We start from the raw sequence: 21,874 nt of genomic DNA, 5'->3' as shown, positions 1-21,874 counted from the left end.
GTGTATCTTTTCATGATTCAAAATATGTCCTGTTCATGAGGCAGTACCATTTCCTCTGCTAAAATAAATGGATCCAAACATAGCAGTTCTTATGACAAAGCGGTTATTATAAAGCAAACATGACATTGTCTAAGGATCATCATTAATCTTATGTCTATGTGATTAAAATTTTCAAACAGAATATCTCACTGATTGACATTTGGAGAAAACGAGGATATGTTTCTTGTTGGCATGCATATGTTATATTTTTAGAGCAATAAATAATAAAGGATGAGGATACATAGTTGGCAAACCATGTGTTTCATTTCTATAGATATTTTATTCTGAAAGACAAATTGTTATTAGTTTAAGAAATTTTGTTAATGGTAAAATTCCTTGCCACTTTTTTAAATCCTTCTACTTTTGAAAACATTAATGTAATGTGATGTGAAGTTACAGCTTTAATTTCTCTCATTTGTATCCAAATGTCAGCATATTTTATGATGATTTGTCACAATAATGTACTGTGAAAGATAATAGAATGAACCATATTTTCTTAGATATATGCTTCATTTTGGGCATAGCTGTGTATTTTTAAAATAATGATGATGAAACATATATTACACATGCTTAGGATGTTTATTAAAAATAAAAATGTTGAGTATACATTTATACATGTTGAGTATACATTAGGGCTAAATGTATGTTTAAAAAATATATTCTACAGTCCTTATTATAATTATAATAATAATAATTATTATTCTCATATTATTATACTTTTAGCAATTGAAAACAATTTTTTTTACCCTAAAATTTAAATGGCTTTACTTAGGGGATGCATTCTCTGTCTAACTGTATCTTTTAATTAAAATTTTTCTTGTACTACACTATTAAGTCCCGGTAGACATTTGAGCTTGTACCATCAGAATAAATGTATAAATTAATTAGTATAATTTGACATTTTAAAGAAAATATCACTGTTCCAGGAGAAAGCAATTTAGAGACTGAAACAATTAATAGTATAGTTTTGGTATTCAATATTATTTTATTTTAATTTCAGGTATACAGAATAGTGGTTAGAGTATCATATAATTTACAGTGGTCCTCCAATATTTCAGGTGCACACTGGCAACCATAATACTTAATATGCTATTATTAACTATATTCTCTGTGCTGTAATTTACAGCCCCATGACTCTTCTGTAATTACCAATTTGTACTTAATCCCTTGAACTTTTCATCAGCCCTCTAAACCCTTTTCCCTCTGGCAACCATCAATCAATTCTCTGTATAATTAAGTTTGTTTTTATTTTGTTTGCTGATTTAGTTCTTAGATTCCACATATAAGTCAAATCAAATGGCATCTGTCTTTCCCTGTGACTTAATTCACTCAGCATAATACCTTCTCAGTCCATTTTACACTAATGTAGTCTTATTTATTTATTTTTAATTGTATTCCCTTTCCCAAGGAGATATATCAGAAAAAAATATTGCTAAGAGAAATGTTAGAGAGATTTTATTGCTTATGTTTTCTTCTAGGAGTTTTATGGTCTCAAGTCTTACATTTAAGTCCTTAATGCATTTTCAGTTTTATTCTTGTATATAGGTTAAGAAGGTGGTCCAGTTTCAATTTTTTGCATATGTCTGTCCAAAGAGACTCTCTTTAACCCTTTGTATGTTCTTGCCCCCATTTGTCATATTTTAAATGGCCATATAGGTGTGAATTTATTTATGGGCTTTCTATTCTGTTCCATTGATCTATGTATCTGTTTTTATGTAGCGCCATGCTGTTTTGATTACTAAAGACTTATAGTAAGGTTTGATATCAGGCGGCAATATAGTTCCAATTTTGTTCTTCTTTCTCAAGATTTCTGTGGCTGTGTGGGATCTTTTGCGGTTCCATATAAAATTTTGGAATATTTTGTCTAGTTCTGTGAAATATGCCATTGGCATCTTGATAGGAATTGCATTGAAACTATCAATTGCTTTAGGTAGTATGGATATTTTACCAATGTTAATTCATCCTATCCATGAACATGGTATATGCTTCCACTTATTTGTATATTATTCATTTTCTTTCTTCAATGCCTTACAAGTCCAAGTTCATGCCTTTTGCCTCCTTGGTTAAATTTATTCTTAGGTATTTTATCATTCTTGTATTAGTTCATTATTGGTATACAAATTGCAACCAATTTCTGAATATTTATTTTGTATCCTGCTTCTTTGCTGAATTCATTTTATTGGTTCCAATAGTGTTTTGGTAGAATCTTTATGGATCTCTATATGCAGTATCATAAAATTTACAAATAATATCAATTTTACTTCTTTCTTCCTAATTTGGATGCCTTCTATTTCTTCTTCTTTTCTGATTGCTGTGCCTATGACTACAATAGTGTGTTGAGTAAGAGCAGTAAAAGTGGATATCCCTATTTTGTTACTGTTTTAAGAAATAAAACTTTAGCTCTTCCCCATCAAAGTATGATGTTAGTTGTGGGTTTTATACGGCCTTCATCATGTTCCCTTTATTCACACTTAAAAACATTTTTTTGGTAAATGAGTGCTATTTTCTGTCAAATGTTTTTCTGCATCTATTGATGTGATCATTTGATTTTTATCTTTTGTTTTGCTTGTGTGTTGTATCATATTTATTGATTTATGAATATTGTACCAACCTTGCACTCTGGAGATAAATACCACTTGATTATGGTGCATGATTTTTTAAAATATATTGCAGAATTCAGTTTGCTAATATTTTTGTGAGAATTTTAGCATCTGTGTTCATTAGGGATATTAGCTTTTATTTACTTTCTTTGTAATGTCTTTATCTGATTTTGGAATCAGGATGATGCTGGCCTGGACAATGAGGTTAGAAGTCTCCCTTCATCTTGAACTTTATGGAATAATTTTAGAAAGCTCAGTATTATTTCTTCTCTGAATGTTTGGCAACATATGCTTATGAAGTCATTCAGTCCAGGACTCTTTTTTTGGAATTTTTTGGTTAGCGCTTTGATTTTGTTGGCTGTATTTGTTTTGTTGTTTCTTTGTTTCTTCTTCATTACATTTTTAAGATATTATGTTACTACAAATCTATTAGTTTCTTCCAGATTGGCCAGTTTGTTGGCATATAGTTGTTCATAGTATTTACCTATAATCCTTTGTATTTCTGTGGTGTTCATTGTCACTTTTCTTTTATGTCTGATTTTATTTATTTGTGTCCTCTCTTTTTTTCTTGGTAAGTCTTGCTAAAGGTTTGTCAACCTTTTTTTCCCCAAGGAACCAGTTCGCGGTTTCATTGATTTTCTTTTTTTTCTATTTTTTTTTCATTTTTGGACTCTATTTCATTTATTTCTGCTCTGATCTGTCCTTTTATGTCTATCAATATTTACTTTATATTTTTATGTTGGGCGAATAAATGTTTACAAGTGTTATATCCTCTTGTTGAATTGATCTCTTTATCATTATGCAATGTCCTTCTTTTTTTCTTATAGGCTTTGTTTTAAAGTCATGTTTGTCTGATATAAGTATTGCTGCCCTAGCTTTTGTGTTTCAATTTGAATTAAATATCTTTTTTTCTTCCATCCCTTTATTTTCAGTCTGTGTGTGTCTATCATTCTAAAGTGGGTATCTCATAGACAGCTTATATATGGATTTTGTTTTCTTATCTATTTAGCTATCACTTGTTTTTTTGATTAGAGCTTTTAATCCATTTACATTAAAGTGATTATTGATAGACACATAGTTATTGTTATTTTATTATTTATATTTATATTTATTTCCTTCTTCTTAAAGAAATCCCTTTGACTTTTTTTTTTTTTTTTTTGGTAATAATGGTTTGACGGTGATGAACTCCTTTAGCTTTATCTCACTTGGGAAGCTGCTTATTCCAGATGAAGCTTCCTTCAATTTTAAATGATAGCTTTGCTATGTAGAACAGTCTTTGTTGCAGGCCCTTGCTTTTCATCACTTTAAATATTTTACCAATCCCTTATGGCCTGAAATGTTTCTATGGGAAATCAGCTGACAGCTTAATTAAAGCTCTATTGTAGGTAAATAACTATCTTTCTCTTGCTGCTTTTGAAATTCTTTCATTGTTTTTAACTTCTGCTATGTTGAATATGATGTGTCTTGGTATATGCCTCTTTAGGTTCGTCTTGTTTGAAGCTTGCTGAACTTCATGGATTTGTATGTTTTATTCCTTCACAAGGTTACAGAGGGTTTTAGTAATTATTTCTTCAAATAGGCTCTTAATCCCGTTCTCTTTCCCTTCTCCTTTTGGCACCCCCAAACAGACTTTGTTACGCTTGGTGCTATCCCAAATTTTTCTTAAATTACTATTTATTTATTTATTTATTTATTTATTTGCATGTGTTTATGCTGCTCCTATTGGATGGTCTCTGCTACCTTGTCTTCCAAGTCACTGATTTGATCCTCTGCGTTACTGAATCTGCTTTGATACATTTTAATATATTCTTCATTTCAGTATTGTATTTTTTATTTCTGGCTGATTTTTAATGGATTCTATGTCTTTTTTCATGTTGCTGAAATTGTCACTAGCTTTCCTGAGCATCCCTATAACCATTGTTTTGAACTCTATATCTAGTAGGTTGATTCCTTCCATTTTATTTAGTTCTTTTCCTGGAGATTTTTCTTGTTCTTTCTTTGGGGCATATTTCTTTGTCTCCTAATTTTGGCTGCCTCTTTGTGTTTGTTTCTGTGCATTAGGTGGATCTGCTATGTCTGTCTGTCTTGGTAAGGTGCCCTTATGTTGTAGGTGTCCTGTGGAACCCAATTGCACGATTTCTTTGATCACCTTAGCAGGGTGCTTTGGAAGTGTCCCTTTTGTGGGTTAAGTGTGCCTTTCTCTTGTAGTTGAGTTTTGATTGCTGTTGGCATGTCTGTGGGTGGGGTGACTTATAGTCTAGCTGGCTGTGAGAACTGGCTACATCCACAGTTTATAAGCTACCGTGCAGGGGTTTATAACCTCCCAGGAAGAATTCACCCCAGTGGAGTTTGGCGTCTGTGAGACCTTCCTTTATATGTACTACTTGTGGAACTAATTGGGTCATGCTCTGTGGTAGTCTGAAGCCCACCAACTGGTATGTTAGTTCTGGGGCCTCTTGCGAAGAATTATGTGAGACACTGCCTGTGACTGGCCTTGGGCTACCTGTTAGGAGCTACAAAAAAATCCACAGTTGGTAGCTGCCAGTGATGGGCCTGGACGTATGTACAAGTATCCAAGTTGCATATCAAGGCTGGCTGCCACCAGTGCTGGGCCTGGAACAAGTAAGCAAAAGGCCAGGTGCCACTTGCTGGTTCCCATTAGGCTCACCTACTGAAAACCCCCCTGCAATACACATATTGTATAAGGCAATTTCTCAGGGAGTCACCAAACAAGAGTAAATTGTTATCACCAGGTAGAAAGTATATTCACCTCATCCTCTGGTGTAAACACTCCAGGCCAATATCGAGTTGCTAATATGACTCTCTGACTATGGAGTTGGGAAAAGATGTGGATGCCAGCATACTGTGTTCCCACAAGGCAGATAAAATATATGTAAATAATTTCAAATGCTAATTAATTAGGAAATCATGATCCTTGAAGATATACTGACCTTGTTTCCAACATTATTTATTTGATTATAAATTTATATAATTCATTTTTTAATCCTGGCTGTGTGCTTAACACCTGACTTACAGACTCCTTGAAAATTTAGAAATCAGCTCTTCCAAGCTAGTACAAAACATCTTTAGTGCACTACCAGATATGAACACATTGTGAAATTTAGTTGTCCAATGTTTGGTTTTAAAATACAGTCAAATTTTATAGAGTGTATTTCTCTGTGCAGAAAGAACATCGAAGCTCAGTGGAAGACTGGAGGAATGGCAAAGTCACATGAAGCCAGGGCACTTAGGACACATGAGGGTAATAAAACCAGCATCTCTGAACCTTTCTCTGAATTTAGAACTTCATCATGTCTAACAAGCATCTCTAGGATCAGCAGAAAAACTACCCCTAAGAACCTAGGCTGAGGGTCTCTCACCCACTTCTCTTTCCCCTTGGTCTCCAGGGGAAAGAAAGGTCCTGTGGTCTTCAAGTGCCAACAGTGAGGCTCCAATGAGTAGCTGCACAACCAGAAATTGAAGTCTCAGAACTTCAGAGGTATTTTTCTCTGCCCCAAACATTTTATCAGAGCAAAACAATAATAAAGATTCTGTATGATGACTATTGGTATATTAACACTGTTCTTAAATAATTCGATAAGTAGGTAAGATAATTAATAGTTGAGGGGCAGCTGATTAGTGGTCTGCATGTTTTGTTGCAGAGCTGGTTGTCTTCGAGGCACCCTAAAACTCCTTCCAGACAGGATGTGGGAATGGGTGGGCATTTAGGGATGACAGCAGAACCAAGGAAGGGAGTGACTGAGAAAGAGCAGGGTAGTCCAGGACAGGCCAGCAGAGACCCCTGCCGGGGCTTTCTTCCAAGAACATGAGTCATATTGTAGGTAACCAAAAATGACACAGGTGGTATCCAATTTTTCCAGGGGTGCTTCTGTCAGAATTGGGAAGGCCTGTGAGTATAAAATGATGAATGTCGTGAGTAGAAAATGGTCCTAGAAAGAAGGCTGTGGATTGGGGGAATTTCGTAAAGAAAGCACAGAACAAATCCAGTGCCATAGGAAGGATAGCATCACTAGGAAAAAATTAAAAAATTACAGTGTCATTAAACATGCAGGTTAGTCTCAGTACCATTTTCCCTATACAATGTAACACACATGTTTCTCTCCAAGTATTATCCTCTCCGTAGTAAAATACATGTATTTATTTGTTTTCTCATTAAACTTTGTTTTAATGGGTGTCACGATTCTGTGACAGATTTTTGTCAAGCTGTTCCCTTAAAAAGTACTGATTTTAAAAACTAATAACTTCAAAACTGTCCCACAAAAAAACAAATGGTCTGCAAAACATTCTCCTTTCCTTCTGATGGTTTTATGATGCACTGTAATCATTAATAAGTCTTTTTCTATTAAATGGCCAATTGAGACAAACAGTTCCGAGACAGTTCTTCCACCACTGACTAAGACTGGGGTGGTAAGTATTAGGGATGATATTCGTTTAGCCTTCTGAGCTTTCTGGGCTGACTTGGTGACTTTGCCAGTCCCCGCTGTCTTCTTGTCCACTGCTTTTATGACACCCATAGCAAATGCCTGTCTCATGTCATGAACAGCAGCATGGAACAGCTTGACAAAAGCTCTCAACACACATGGGCTTGCTAGGAACCATATCAACAATGGCAGCATCACCAGATTTCAAAAACTTTGAACCGTCTTCCAGTTTTTTCCCAGAATGACTATTACTCTTGTCTTTCAGTTAAGCAAATTTCCAAGCAGTATATATGAGCTGTGTGACAATCCAGCATAGGTGTGCATCCAGCACTGATTTGGCTGGATGGGTCAGGACAATTACCTGAGCTGTGAATCCAGCTGCTTCCACTGGTGGGACATTTTTGCTGTCATCAGCCACATTGCCATGATGAACATCTTTGACAGACATGTTCTTAACAGTGAAGCCCACATTATCCCCAGAAAGTGCTGCACTCACAGCTTCATAGTGCATTTCAACAGGCTTTACTTCAGTTGTAATGTTGACTGGAGCAAAGGTGACCACCACACCAGGTCTGAGAACAACACCTTTACTTGGCCCACAGGGACAGTACCAATGCCACCAATTGTGTTACATAACCTGGGGAGGGAAGGGCAGACACAGGGGCTTGGTCTTTGGATGAGTTTGTTATAGGATGCAATCCAGAGCTTTAAGCAGGAAGTTCTACTGTCTGTGCCATCTTTATGGGTGACTTTCCATCCCTTGAAACCAAGGCATATTAGTGCTTGGCTCTAGCATGTTGTCACCATTCCAACCAGAAACTGACATGAATACTACTGTGTCAGGTTTGTAGCCAATTTTCTTAATGTGGGTACTGACTTCTTTAACAACGTCTTCGTATCTCTTCTGGCTGCAGGGCTGCTTCATAGGATCCATAACACCAAAAATCAGTTGTTTCACACCCAGTGTGTAAATCCAAAGGGCATGCTCACGGGGCTTGTCCATTCTTGGAGACATGTGCTTCAGATTCACCAACACCAGAATCAATAGTCAGGATGGCACTGTTGGCCTGAGATGTGCCTGTAATCATGTTTTTAATAAAGTCTGTGTCTTAGGACATTTTTTTTTAATATCATCATTTTAAATAAAAAATTATGTCAGTAGAGACGCTTATAGTGAAGCTCTGGTAGGCACTATTTCACTTTTAATGCTGTTGAGAGAATTGCAAAGATTTCTCTCATAACAAAGATTATTCTGCACTAAATACAAAATGACAAAAATGTAAAGTTTTAAATTCACTTCTCTTTTAAGAGAAGCTGTCACTCTACTTGTCCATAACCCAGAAATGAATAGAGGTTCATCTAATTCCCTGTTTTACCGAGCATCGTTACAAAATTTGGACTGATCATATATTATTTTTCCCATTGGAATTGGTCAAGTTCCCATAGGTTTTAATACTATTAGAAGACTCTGTAATCACTTTTTTCCCCTTATACTTCAGTTCCAGGAACAGCCTCTTTTGTATTTAAATAACTACTGTTTTACACTAAAAGTAATATTAAAATTTGGAATTAAATATATGAGAATCTTATGATTGAAAATGCTTCTCATAAAAATCAGGAGCTGAACCTATTGCAGCTGGAGTTCAGATTTTCAGTGCAGTGCACCAGCACCCATTTACAAATGTAATTCATTTTACTTGCATTTGTCTTTACAAGTTAATTGCATATATTAGGTTGAGATTTTATTTGGCAAACATTTAAATAATGAGGAAGGCCTTTGAGGGTTCTGTCTTAATCTTTAAATGATCTTTTAATTTTTTCAGTAGTCTGTATGTGTAAAAAAGAGAAACTGTACACCGATGCTACAAATAAGAGAGGATATGTTAAAACCGTGAAGCTGTGTTAGAAGTAGACTACATGCGGAAGAACTAAATGGTCAGTCTCATTTCCAGGAAGTGACCTAGCATTAGTTCTCAACCTGAGCTGCCAAAAAAAACGAAGGACCTGCGGAGCTTTAAAATCACCTGCCTATATCTCACCTCAAACTAATTAATGAATTAAGAATCTTTGGGGGTGGGACCCATGAATCAGGTATTTAATGTTTTCCATGTGGTATGAATGTGTACTCAAGTCTGAGAATCATTAGCTTGAGACAGTGTTCCTCAGAGCAGAGCAGCATGAATCAGAATTTGCTGGCAGACTTGTTAAAAACAGAATGTTGGGCCCCATTCCCAGAGTCTCTGATCCAGTAGGTCTTGAGTTGGGCCCAAGAATTTACATTTCTAACTTCCAGTCGATGCTGATCCTCGTGTTACTCCCCCTGGGAATCACACTTTTAGGAACCACTTACTTAAAGGAACCACCATTTGTATTTGATTTTATCTTACATTTAATGATATAATTATGTTTATATGTGCAAAAGTAATTCAAGAGGGAAACAATTATTCAGACAAAATTTCTGCCTATCATCAAATGACAGTATTAAATATAAGGGTATTTCATGATTGTATATAAGAATATTTGAAAAACCCTTCTTTTGCCTCTTGTAAAATTTAGTAAAAAACAGTATAGTTGTTTATTTTAGACTTTAACAACATTTGGGTTGTTCTTTCTTCCAGATTTTCAAATATAGCTTACGTTTATTATTTTCAAATAAATGTACCTTAATATGAATTCATAACCTATAATTTGTTCAAGGGATTTTAACTTTGGAAAATAAGTAAAGTTTATTGAAAGACTGAGAGATAATTAAATGGAGAATAATTTTAAAAATCTACTAAAATTTGCTAAGTTAATATTACTCTATTATATGGATGTTTTTTAAATCTTTGGAGATAGTAGAATTGTCTTGTGTACTTCTAATATTATAATTTTACTTTACATTATTAAAGAACAAAGAATCTGAGAAAGAATTATTGTCAGACAAAACAGAAGAGCTCTAAAAGAGAAATAATTGCCATTTGAATCAGTTTAACTGGTTATATGTTTTTTTTTTAATTTAGTAGGAAAAAAACTACATATGTACGTTGTAGCACCACGGCGAGACGGGGCGCACCCCCAGGGGGAGCGCCGCTCCTCCCAGGTCCGGGCACCAACTGCTGTGGGTGGGGACCGAGCAAGTCGCTCCCAGGTCTGAAGGTTACCGTTGGGACCCAGCTGAGATGGGAGCAGGGCTCTGAACCCCACAGAGTCCATGGCGGGGGTAGGGGGTGTGTGTCACGGATCGGGGGAATAAACGTGAGGGCAAACACTTCTCTGTTTGCCAGGAGAGGAGGCATGGCCCATCCCCCTAGTGGGGAAGGCCCCAAGTCCCTTTGTTCAAAGGCTTTTATTGAAAGGGTTATCAGTGGGGCTAGGTAACAGGAATGCACAGGTTATCTCATTATATTAATGTTCACAGAGAATAGTTGATATTTTGAAGAAAACAAATGGCAAGAACACACCGATTTACAGAGGTCTGAGAGGAGACTAATAAACAAGAGAGATGACTAAACATGGGAGTGGAATAAACATAAGAATGCTCAAGGGTATAGGGTTAGGATCTGTGAATAATGTAAATTTCCTTCCCAGCATGAGCTTGCTGTAACTTCCGAGGGAAGAACAAAGCACACTTTAAAGAATTTACTTTTAGGCCTGATTTCCCCGGGAACTGCCAGATCTGGCTTAGGACTCTCTGGCTCTGTTTTGAGCCTGAGCCAGGCAGGGAGAGGGAGCCGCCAAGAACCTAGAAGTCTTCTTTAGGATAGAATGAGGCCTCCGGCCATGCCCAAGCCGAGAGAAGGGGTGCGGGCCTTTTTGCCCTTTCTCTGTGTCCCCCAAGTTCTTGCCTGCTGCCAATACTCGATCAATATCTTAGGTTGGTATCGCAGCTCAAGATAACTTACCAGTCATGGATTACCAATCATCACATGGCAAAGCAGAAAGGCAGGAGTTACGCCCCTGCCAGGGGAGACAGGTTATGTCTCCTCAGGAGTCTGTTTCTCCAAGGCCTCCCTGATTATTTCCAGCCTTGGGGCCCTCCAACCTGTCGGCAGGATTACAGTTCCTGAAACCAGATAGGGCATTTCCCAACAGTATGTAACAAATTTAATGAGGACCATTAACCCAGTGGAGCATTGATATGAAATATATTATTGCCAAGCACTGCTTTCATCTGCTTTGCCATCCTTTAATAGCATCTTGGCAGACGCAATGAGTCTGGTAACTTTTAGTTCCTATAACTTTGATTAAATCCATCGAATATCATTTCTTAGTCAAAGCTCTCTCCTCTATTCTTGCCAGCTAAACTTGAGGCTCTAGGAAGTTGGATGAGAGAGGAATGTGTTTTGCTTTTTCCTGTTTTTTTCACTCTTTGCTTTTCCTCTCTCTCTAGTCTTAACACTTCAGGCAGAGAGGACAGATGGAGGAAATGGGTAACATCTTTTAAGGAGGCCTAGTGGTAACATTCTCTCTGTTTTTCTGAGCTGAGTATCACAGTCCTCTAACACATGAGGAATGCAGTCTCTCGGGAGGCTTTTATGTGAGCTCTTCACACAGACCTGAGGTCTCACTCCTCTCAATTCCCTGAATATTTTCTTCTCTGTTGTCTCTTCTTCCTTGTTTATAGCCCTCTCTCATCACAATCTAAATCTCTGTTATTCCTCATCCCACAGCATTTCCATCAAAAGTGGTATATCTAACAGCCTTAAGTTGCTAGAATCCAATCACTTCGGGGCTCTCCTCTTGGTTGCATTGTTAATATCAAAAGAAGTTTTGCTCACTTTTACTGCATTCATCTTATTTTGCTCTCCAAATGTTGAGATCAGACTGCTCTCCAGATGACTCATCTCTGAAACCTAGCGCCACTCTGCAGTTCTTTCTTCCTCTCTAGATACAGGATAAAATGACCAATCTAATTCCTGTGCAACATCCAATCAGGTCTCTTTTCTCATGCATCCACAAAATTTCATGAATGACTCTCATGCATTCTCTCCTTTCCTTGAATCCACTGGCCTCTCCACAAGGTTGGCTTGTGGAGTATTTTCCTTTACATGGAATGGCTCCAAATACTGGGTTCTCTCTATAGAATGTGGGGGTACTTAGTCTCTCTTTGTTCTTAGAAAGAGAATCTAAGAAAGTCAATACTATTCCAATTGTTTGTTTACTTAACAAACCAATACTAAGTCAATTGTTTGTCAATACTATTACACTTGTTTCTTTACTTAACTAATTTATTTTCTTTCTTTCTCTCTCTATACCTCTCTCTTTAACAGGTAGGCGCATATTCCTACCTTGTTAGGAATGCATATTCAATGCATGGAAATTTAAAAGGAATAATAAATATCATTCATTTACCCCTTCATATTATGGGGGGGGAGAGCTGAAGCACTTAGAGTTGTGTGTCCAAAATTACAAAACAAGTCAGTAGATGTAGCAAGCTTTGAAATTCAGCCATATTCACGTCTAGTTGTCTCTTTCAGGGAATCATAGACTTTGGTAGTTGAATATAGCTGTTACATAATTCAAGCCTTCATCTAATATGAGAATTCTTCTAAAAATGGTCTCCAAGATACTTACCCAATTCTTGTTTGGATATTTTCAGAAACAAAGAATGGACCATTTTGTAGGGTAGTTAGTTAATTTTACTGTTGGGCAGTAATCAATTTTCAGAATAGTATTCCTTTATAGAGCCAGCATCTCCCTTCCTAAAGATTACACTCACTTGTGCTCTCCCGTCCTTTGAAGCTACACAGGCTGAGTTTATAACCTTTCCCACAGGACAGGTCTTTACATAATAAAAGACCACCACGTTCACCTAAACCTGCTCTTTCACAGATTAATCACACCGCTTCCCTCCATTCTTCCTTACATGATGAACATGATTGCAGGCTCTTTTCCTGTGAATTGTCCTACTGTGACTGTACTTGGATTTTTAATGACTTTGGTAAAATTAATGGTCAAAGTGGGGAGTTGATGTTCACTAGTATAGAGTTTCAATTTACAAGGTTAAAAAAATTCTGGAGACCTGTTGCACAACAATATGAATATGGTTAACACTGGCAAACTGTGTACTAAAAATAGTTGAAATGGTGAATGTATGTGTTTCTACCACAGTTTTGAAAAATTCATGGCCCAGAAATGTATTTTTACAATATACTACAGTGGGCAGATTACCTTCAGTAACTGGGATTTTAGACTTCTGTGAAGGCAGTTTTAGACAGTGGCTTTAATATGTAACTGACATGTTGAACTCCTAGTCAATTAAAATACCTAAGCTTTCTTAAGACTTGATAATTCCTTCTGAGCACTTCCAATTTTGAATTTCAAAGTTTTTAAACTTTTATTTCAGTGAGGGAAGTTCTTTTCACTCTTTGACCTTCATCTTCTAACTCCAACTCCCTTGTAGATTTACATTTACAATACTAATGCTGTCTCCCAGTTTTGTGTAATTCAAAGTTTTGATAAGTATAATTTTTAAGGCTGTAACCAAATCATGGTAACAAAGTCATGAACCTTTTGGTGAGTGACTGAAAATATCCCCCTGAGGAAAAAACTGATCCAATAATCAGAACTGAAGAAACAGTTTTGAACCAGCTATTCATCACCTACATTTACTATCATGTTGCATACAAGTCTTTTTTTGTTTGTTTGTTTATCATGAGATTTCTCAAAAATATTGCTGAAATACAGGTGTATACTTTCATTGCATTTTCGTTATACATACTTATATAAACTTTGCATCAGAAAAAATGTTTCAACAAGTTCATTAAATGCTGACAAAATGTTTTAACAAGTTCGTTCTAAAATTATTATCAGAGATATACCTAAACTTCATCTTTTTACAGTTTCCATATTTTCACTCATTTTTGAAATTAGGGCCATATTACCTTTTTCCAGTTTTCATTCATCTTATCTTCCACCTACTCCAAAATGACTGTCAATATTCAGATATCAAAAATATTTTGATGTTTTATTACTTGTTTGATAAGTTGTCTCACTATGAAGATAAACTCATTTTCAGCAATTAAGTGCTTAATTTTTCTCTTTACTTTTACTTAGAGTTTTAATTTTCTCTCAAACCTTATTGGTTTTCACTCTCCAATATCAATTATTTTTTATTAAAATGGTATAAACCAAAGAAACTGAGAAACTATTTTTCCTGCTTCAGTCATGCAGATTTATGCTTTGTATCCCAGATTTCTATTCTTTTCTCATACCTTTATGTTTAAACATTGTTATTATTTTGTTCAAAAGTGGTATAAGGGCTACTGATAAGTTGTCTTCATATTATACTTATAGGTATGTGACATGCTTTTGCATTTATCTTTGGTTACAGAGGGCTTTGTATACACTTGATTAATTAGGCTTTGCGGAAAAGTCGGAAGTTAAGCAAATCCTGGTGAAATATATTGAAAGCCACGTGCAGAAATTATTAAAAACAGCTCTAGCTTCTTTGCCTAACTCAGCATTTCCCCAGCTTTTTGCTTGAGGATAGGAATCACTTGATTTACTTGTTACTGATAAAGATCCCCAGATATCCATGCTCAATCCCCAAAGATCCCCCTGTTCAGTAAGCCTCAGATAGAGTTCAGGAATCTGTATTTTTGGAAAAGCACCTCATGTGATGCTTACTCCAAAAAAGACCACATACTTTACACTCTGTTTTTTTTCAAGGTTTGCTACAAATTAATATTGGTTAGAACTGCTTCAAAAATTACCAAAATGTGATGACTTAAAGCAACGACATTTTACTCATGTATCTGGTGGCCAGAAATTCAAAATCCACGTGTCAGCAGGGCTTCCTTTGAAAGCTCTGCAGGGGAATCCTCTCTGACTCTTCAGCTTCCATTGGCTTCTGGGGCTCCTTGCCTGTGGCAATTGTGACTCCAGACTCCCGGCTCTGTCTTCACATGGCTTTTTTCCCTGTTTCTCTGCCAAATCCCCTCTTCTTTATTTCACAAGGACATAATCATTAGATTTAGGGTCCACCCTTAATCCAGGGAGATTTCATTTTGAGATCCTTAATTATATCTGCAAAGACCTCTTTTCTAAATAAGGTCACATTTACAGGTACCAGGGTTTAGACATCTTTTTTGATACATAAAATTCAACCCATTACATACATCCAGGGAACTTTAGTATGCCCTATACCTCAATTGAATTAGAGTGGAAGCTCAGGTATAGGTAGTTTTAACAGCTGTTCAGGTGATTCTAATATGCATTCAGGTTTGTGAAAAACTTCCTTAATACTTACTTTTTAGTTCCTGATTCCATGTTAACTTCTTACCTAATCACACTCTATTACGTCCGTGGTATACTCAGATTCTTTTGCTTGGTAGCATATCTAGAGTTCTGCACTACCAGAATAATTTGCTGGCTCACCAGCCAATGGGAAAAAAATAATTCTAACTGCCTCTATGGTGTGAACAGAAATGCATCCCTTTAAATTTCATTCAAGAGTAAACATGAATTCTTTAGACATTTCAGCAGGATTGTATATAAATATACACACATACATATATACCTATATTATATGTATACATATTTATACATGCAAATCAGGATTAGGTGAGATAATATGTAAAATCTTGGTATTATATATTTAGTTATACATAAGATATGTTTATGAAACATATTTATATCAGAATTGTGAATGAAATCAACAATAGAACTGGGTACAAAGAATCCCCAAACAGCATTTGCACTAAAAGTCAATGAGTATAAAAAATTCATTAAAAATTACTCTTATTATCCCTGAGTTGAATGGCTAAGTTGGTTAGGCATCACCCCAAAAAGCGAAAGGTCTCCAGTTTGATTCTTGGTCAGGGCACATGCCTGGGTTGTGGTTTGATCCCCTGTCAGGGTCCATAGGAGAGGTGATGCATTAGTGTTTCTCTCCCTCTCTTTCTTCCTCCCTTCCCTTCTCCCTAAAAATAAATACACACATACATAGACATATACCTACATAAATAAAATCTTAAAAAATTACTCTTAATGTACTAATGTTTAAAGGATAAAAGTAAAATAAACAAAAAATTATCCCTGGCAACATGATTCTGTTTTGTGGCACCGAAGAGTCTATCCTTGTGCCTACCTGGTGCTGCAATTACTAATTCCTGAGTATGAATCAGAATGGGAAAAATGTGATAAATGCCATGTAATATATAGTTTTTGAAGGTTGCCATGTCAATGTAAAATTTATTTTATTTTATTTTCCTGTCAGAGGATGCAATATTATAAGTAAACACACACACACAGATGACCATAATTTTCTGAAAAATAATCTTAAAATAAATAGCAAAATTGACTTACTTCAAATACTTTCATGTAGTTTGGGTTTTGATATAAACTATATATCAATTATTCTTTGTTGATTTCTTATGGCATATTTCATTGGGCATTCCACTTTACCAAAGCTATTATTGTTTCTAATCATTTGTTGGAATGAAAAAAATCTAGATTCATTGTTTATATTAAGTTTAGGATTAAATTGAATACACTATTTTAGTACTAATTATTTTAATTGCCAGGGATACCTACTACTTTTAGATATGAATCCAGTCTTGGAAAATTTTTCTGCTGCTCTAAAATGTGTACATACAGAAAATGTAGCTTTTAACTCTCCTATATTTTTATTCTCACTCACTCATTTCATCCCGTTAATATTTGTGTATATGAAACTTTCAACTTGTTAAGAAAGATTACCACCAACATAACAATTTAAAACTCTTTTAGTTCCATATTTCTCATCAGCTATCACATTCATTCTTATTCTCCTCACAGTCAAATTTCTTAGAAAATTTGTATAAAATTTATTTATCTATCTTCCTCTCAGTCTACACAGGGGTGTCCAACATTTTGGCATCTCTGGGTCACACTAGAATTATCTTAGGCCATTGTGATTTTGTGATTACGTGATACTGCAACATGTAATCACATACACACGCAAAAGAAAAACTCTCATAATGTGTTAAGTAAATTTATGATTTTGTGTTAGGCCGCATTCATAGCCATCCTGGACCATATGCAGCCCATGGGCTGTGAATTGGACACCCCTGTTAGAGAATGAAGCTTATTTCCTCCCTGAAACCATTCCCCCAACACTGTTTTTTCTAAGTTCACAAGAGCCATTTTTTAAAAGCAAATCTGGGTAGTACACCTCACTGCATATCTAATATTCTCTGAGCAGCCTTCACTGCTACTGACTTTCTCCTTGAAGCACTTCCTCCTTTTGTCTTCAGTGATAAAATATTTCTTGGTTTCCTTTTTACATTTTTCAGGCTGCTCTGTCCCTGTCTAACCCTCAAATGTAAGTGTGTGTGTGTGTGTGTGTGTGTGTGTGTATTTGTTGTTTTATGATTCTCTTAGAGAGAGTAAATTACTTTCTGAAAGGTTCTTTCTTTCTATGTATTCATGAAACAATAGTATAAATAAAGTACAGGTTAATTTAGGTTTTATAAGTTTCTTCTTGGCATTCTGATGTTTTACTACAGTGTTTCCATATGTGAATTTATTTTTGCTTATCTTAAGAGAGAGTGTGCTTCCTAAACCTAAAGGTATGTCTCTGATAAATTTTGGAAAACTCTACAGAAATATCTTTTGGAGTATTGCTTATCTTCGTTTTCTCTTTTCCATTTTTTGGAACTGCTAGTTTTATGTTTGATCTTTTTAGTCTATCCTTAATGAGTCTTAATCTCTTTTACATAATTTTAAATCTTTTATTTGAAACGACAAAGAGTCATTCAGATTTTTCTTCTAATTTAGTAATTATCTAAAGTGTAATAATTTATAATTCAACTTTCCCATGTAGTTTTTAATATCAAGATGCTGGGTTTCATTTCTAAATGTTCTACTTTGTTTTTTTCAAACCTGTTTCTATTTTATTAGGGTGTCTTATACATGGATTTTATTTATATATCTATCTGTCTTTTAAATACATTTGACTTATTTCATAATGTCCATCTTACTTCAATCTATAGCCTCTACCAGCTATTTTTAACTGGTAGATCTTATAAATGTAATTCAGACATTTGTTATATCTGCCGAATTTTGTACACCAGATTTTTTTTTCTTTTACCTTTTTTACTCTTTATTTTATTTTTTATTTTGACCCCATCTTCTATGTTTTTTTTGCCCTTGTGGAAATCTTATGAGTCTTGTTTTGAGGTCACATCTTTCCTGAGCACCCTCACAATCCTCTAAAATATTATATACATTGAAATAATTTTCGCTTTGATATTTTTACTTAAGTTTCTCTGACTACAGAAAGTAGAGTCTGTGATACATTCTCACAATTACATATGTTTCTCAGTTCACTATGGGGTTACATCTTGACAAATCTATCAGAAATTGGTAATATCATAAGCCAAAAGGGCATCTGATGCCCTTAACCTTCATAACATCATAGCCTAGCCTTCCTTAAACATACCTAAATGTTTACATTAGCCTACAGGTGGGCAAAATCTTCTAACACAATGAATACACAGTGGAGCATCGGCTGTTTTCCCTCAAGATCACATGGCTTGCTGGGAGCAGCATGTTTCTAGCCCAGGAAAAGGTCAAAATTCAAAATTCAAACTATGGTTTCTGCTAACTGTATATCTTTTCTACATCATCATAAAGTTGAAAAATTGGACGTTGGAAACTATATTTCTAAATTTTCAAGGCGGCAGGGTGAGCTCTGTATGTTTTCTACTCATAGTCCAGGCTGAGACATCTCTTTGGACCGGGGGTTTAGGGGGAGAATGTTCTCTATTCCACCTTTGTACTGAGGGTTCTATTTAGGTTCTGAGGGTCCTGGATTGTTGCTGGGATCCACACTTTCTCTGAAACTGAGGTGTCACAGGTCCGATAATGATGTTAAAACCCAAGCATCTAGGTTATAGATTTAGCTTTTTTCTATAGCCTTTGCTGGCAAAATTTTGCCCCTCTCCCTCACACACATCCACATACACACAGTATATAGTTCAATTTTATTATAGTTTAGCTTTATTATATATAATATATAATAGTGATTATTTGTTATGTATAATAGTGATTATTTCCTAAAATTTTACTACTTCTACCTTACATGTTCATCAACCATTTTGAAATTTTGCAGCTTCGCAAACATTTTGTATACCCTGACTTCTGGACCTTCAGGAATGCCATCTTTTTGGAATATTCTAAAAAATACTTCTTCTTCTTCTGTTAGTCTTATTTAACTTGAATATATCAATTATATCAGCTTGCATATCTCTTCCTCTGGGTCAAACTATCTAAAATTACATGCTTCTATTTTTTTCCCCAATAATACCTTATACTGCCTATATCATAACATTTATACAAACTTATTAAAGTCACTTGTTTAATTATATTATAAATGTTTTTTTCCTACAAGATTGTAAACACTGAGAAAAGTGTTGGACATTGTGTTCCCAGGGCCTAATAATACTATGTTGTCCATTAATTTATTCTGTTTAATCTATCTCTAAGACTTAGAAAGTAGGAATCTGGGGTTAGAGAGGTTAAGCAATTGCTCAAGGTCACACATTAATTAGTAGCAAAGTCAGAATTTCAAATCAGGTTTATGTACTTACAAAACCTATGTTCTTTATACTCAACATTACATGTGATATATAAAATAAGGTTTTAGGTAACAACAATGAAAGAGGAGAAAAGTGAAGACAATTCGTGGTACACTATTCTCTTACAATTTTCTCCAGAATGTATTTACTCTATTGGATTTTTTGAAGTGTGTCTTCTATAAGTAGCAGCCACAACGAGTATCAGTATTGAGAAATGTTACATATATTTTCTCAAAGGATATATTCTTATAATCTGCATAATTTTAAGATGCATTATTTCCCATACCTATATTTAATTATATATTATATAGGTAAAAATAAGAATTAGAGTTTAATGGAAGAACATAGGTAATGTACATATGTGACTAACACTTCATGCTCAATAAATAATAATACATAATATGAATGGTGACTATCATGTTTAGATAAAATTTTTCTAATCCTGGACCCCTATCATGTTCTTACCTTGCCTTTTATTTTAACTTGAATTTTCTATATATTTTTCGCACACTTAATCATGAAAGTCAAATTCATACAGTATATCGGAGGTGAACTAATACTCTCAAACAAATCTATAACAACTGTATTTTGAGACTTCAGTAGTAATTTACTTAGAAATATCCATTTTGTAGTCTAAGAGAAGGAAGAAGTAAGAAAATTCCTAGGGCTTAAAAGACATGAGACAGGAAACAACCATAAATTGGATCTGAAAACTACCTCACTGGGAAACATTCCTCTAAGCTTTGTATATTAGATAAATATAAGTACTAAACCAACCATGACTGCCCTTGGGAGAGAGAGAGAGAATTGTTGTAATTTACATAATAGCATACATATAACCTGGCAATAAATTTTAAGTGAAAGACATAACGGATAAATTGAGCATACTACCTGCAACAATAGAAGATTTTTTAACAGTCCATTAATCTATATTAAATATTCTATGAGGTTGAAGTAACTACAGAAATAAAATATAGTTTTGTTGCTAAAATTGTAACATGATAAAATGTAAGCCACTTCGGTTCATAATTTTTCTGTTTCAGAGTTGTGTCCCAAGGAAGATCCAAAATTAAAGAATATTTATGTAAAGTCAAGAAAGAAAAGATTTGTAACATTTAAGACTTTGTCAAATACTGTATAAGAATCCATGATAGTATTTTATTAGAACAAGTGTCCAGAAAAAAACAGAAATATTTAGACACTACATTTAACTTTTAAATTAAAGCTAATATAGAAGAACAGTGAAAGTGTTACATTTATTTTAGAACATTGATTGTGTTATATTTTTAGGGGAACAGTATATTGTCATTAGACTTATTTTCTCTATTACCATCAGGTACTAGTGATAGGATATGGACAAATTATGGATCCAGCATCTTCCAACACTGAAAAATGAGAGACCCTATAGTGTATTTAAAATTTTTGATGGACTTCTATATAAAATGTATGGCCCATTTGACTATGTTATTAAGCAGAGTAAAGCCAAAGATAATTTTACCATTTCTTTATTTACAAGTTGTTTTATTTTTTCTGAAATTCAGTTACTGTATTTTATTGGAATGCTGTAATAATCCTAGGTGGTGAACCTTGTTTGTTTGCTTGTTTGTTTGTTTGCTTGCTCACTTATTCTGCATTAAATGCTTTAAGGGTGTTGTGCATTTCTCAATAATGTTTCTTCTGACTTCTTGATCTTACTTAAAAGACCTGGGAGATCACTTTATAAACCAAGAAAGAATCTGTGACAAGAGAAGCTGTGTGATTCACCCAAGATCACACTGCTGTGATAACAGAACAGGGATGAAATATTAGTAACTTCACTCATTTACACGTTTCCCTTTGATTAATGTTCTTTTTTCTGTTTTTAATCCTCACCTGAGGACATTCTCATTAACTTTAGAGAGAAAGTAAGGGAGGGAGAAGGGGAAGGGGAGACAAACATAAAACATTGATGTGAGAGAGAAACATATTTCACACCCCAATCAGGGACCAAACCAGCAACCTAAGCATGTACCCTGACAGGGAATTGAACCATGACCTTTGACAAGGCTCCAGCCAACTGAGCCATACAGCCAAGGCTGATACCTTTGCTCTTTTTTATGATTTGCCTTCTAGAAAATCACTTTGTTCCTTCCAGCTCCCAATTTTTTTAAAATATATAATTTGCCTTTTGGTCCTATAAACTAATTCAGACAAGAAGGTTACCAAGAGAAATGATGTAACTAAGTGTTATATAAAAAAAAATAAAGCA

General features: G+C 35.0%; 1 protein-coding gene across 1 annotated transcript in view; it reads left to right on the top strand.

Annotated features, from left to right (window-relative positions):
- LRP1B (LDL receptor related protein 1B) overlaps nucleotides 1-21,874 on the top strand; it is a 1,772,547-nt gene that overhangs the window by 1,073,778 nt on the left and 676,895 nt on the right. The gene's annotated exons all lie outside the window — the stretch shown is intronic.

Source organism: Pteronotus mesoamericanus, unplaced genomic scaffold (assembly GCF_021234165.1).
Source record: "Pteronotus mesoamericanus isolate MK-2021 breed Mesoamerican mustached bat unplaced genomic scaffold, CSHL_Meso_final scaffold_651, whole genome shotgun sequence".
Taxonomy (NCBI): domain Eukaryota; kingdom Metazoa; phylum Chordata; class Mammalia; order Chiroptera; family Mormoopidae; genus Pteronotus; species Pteronotus mesoamericanus.
Note: the sequence above shows the minus strand (reverse complement) of the source record. Positions and strands in the feature narration are given on the sequence as shown.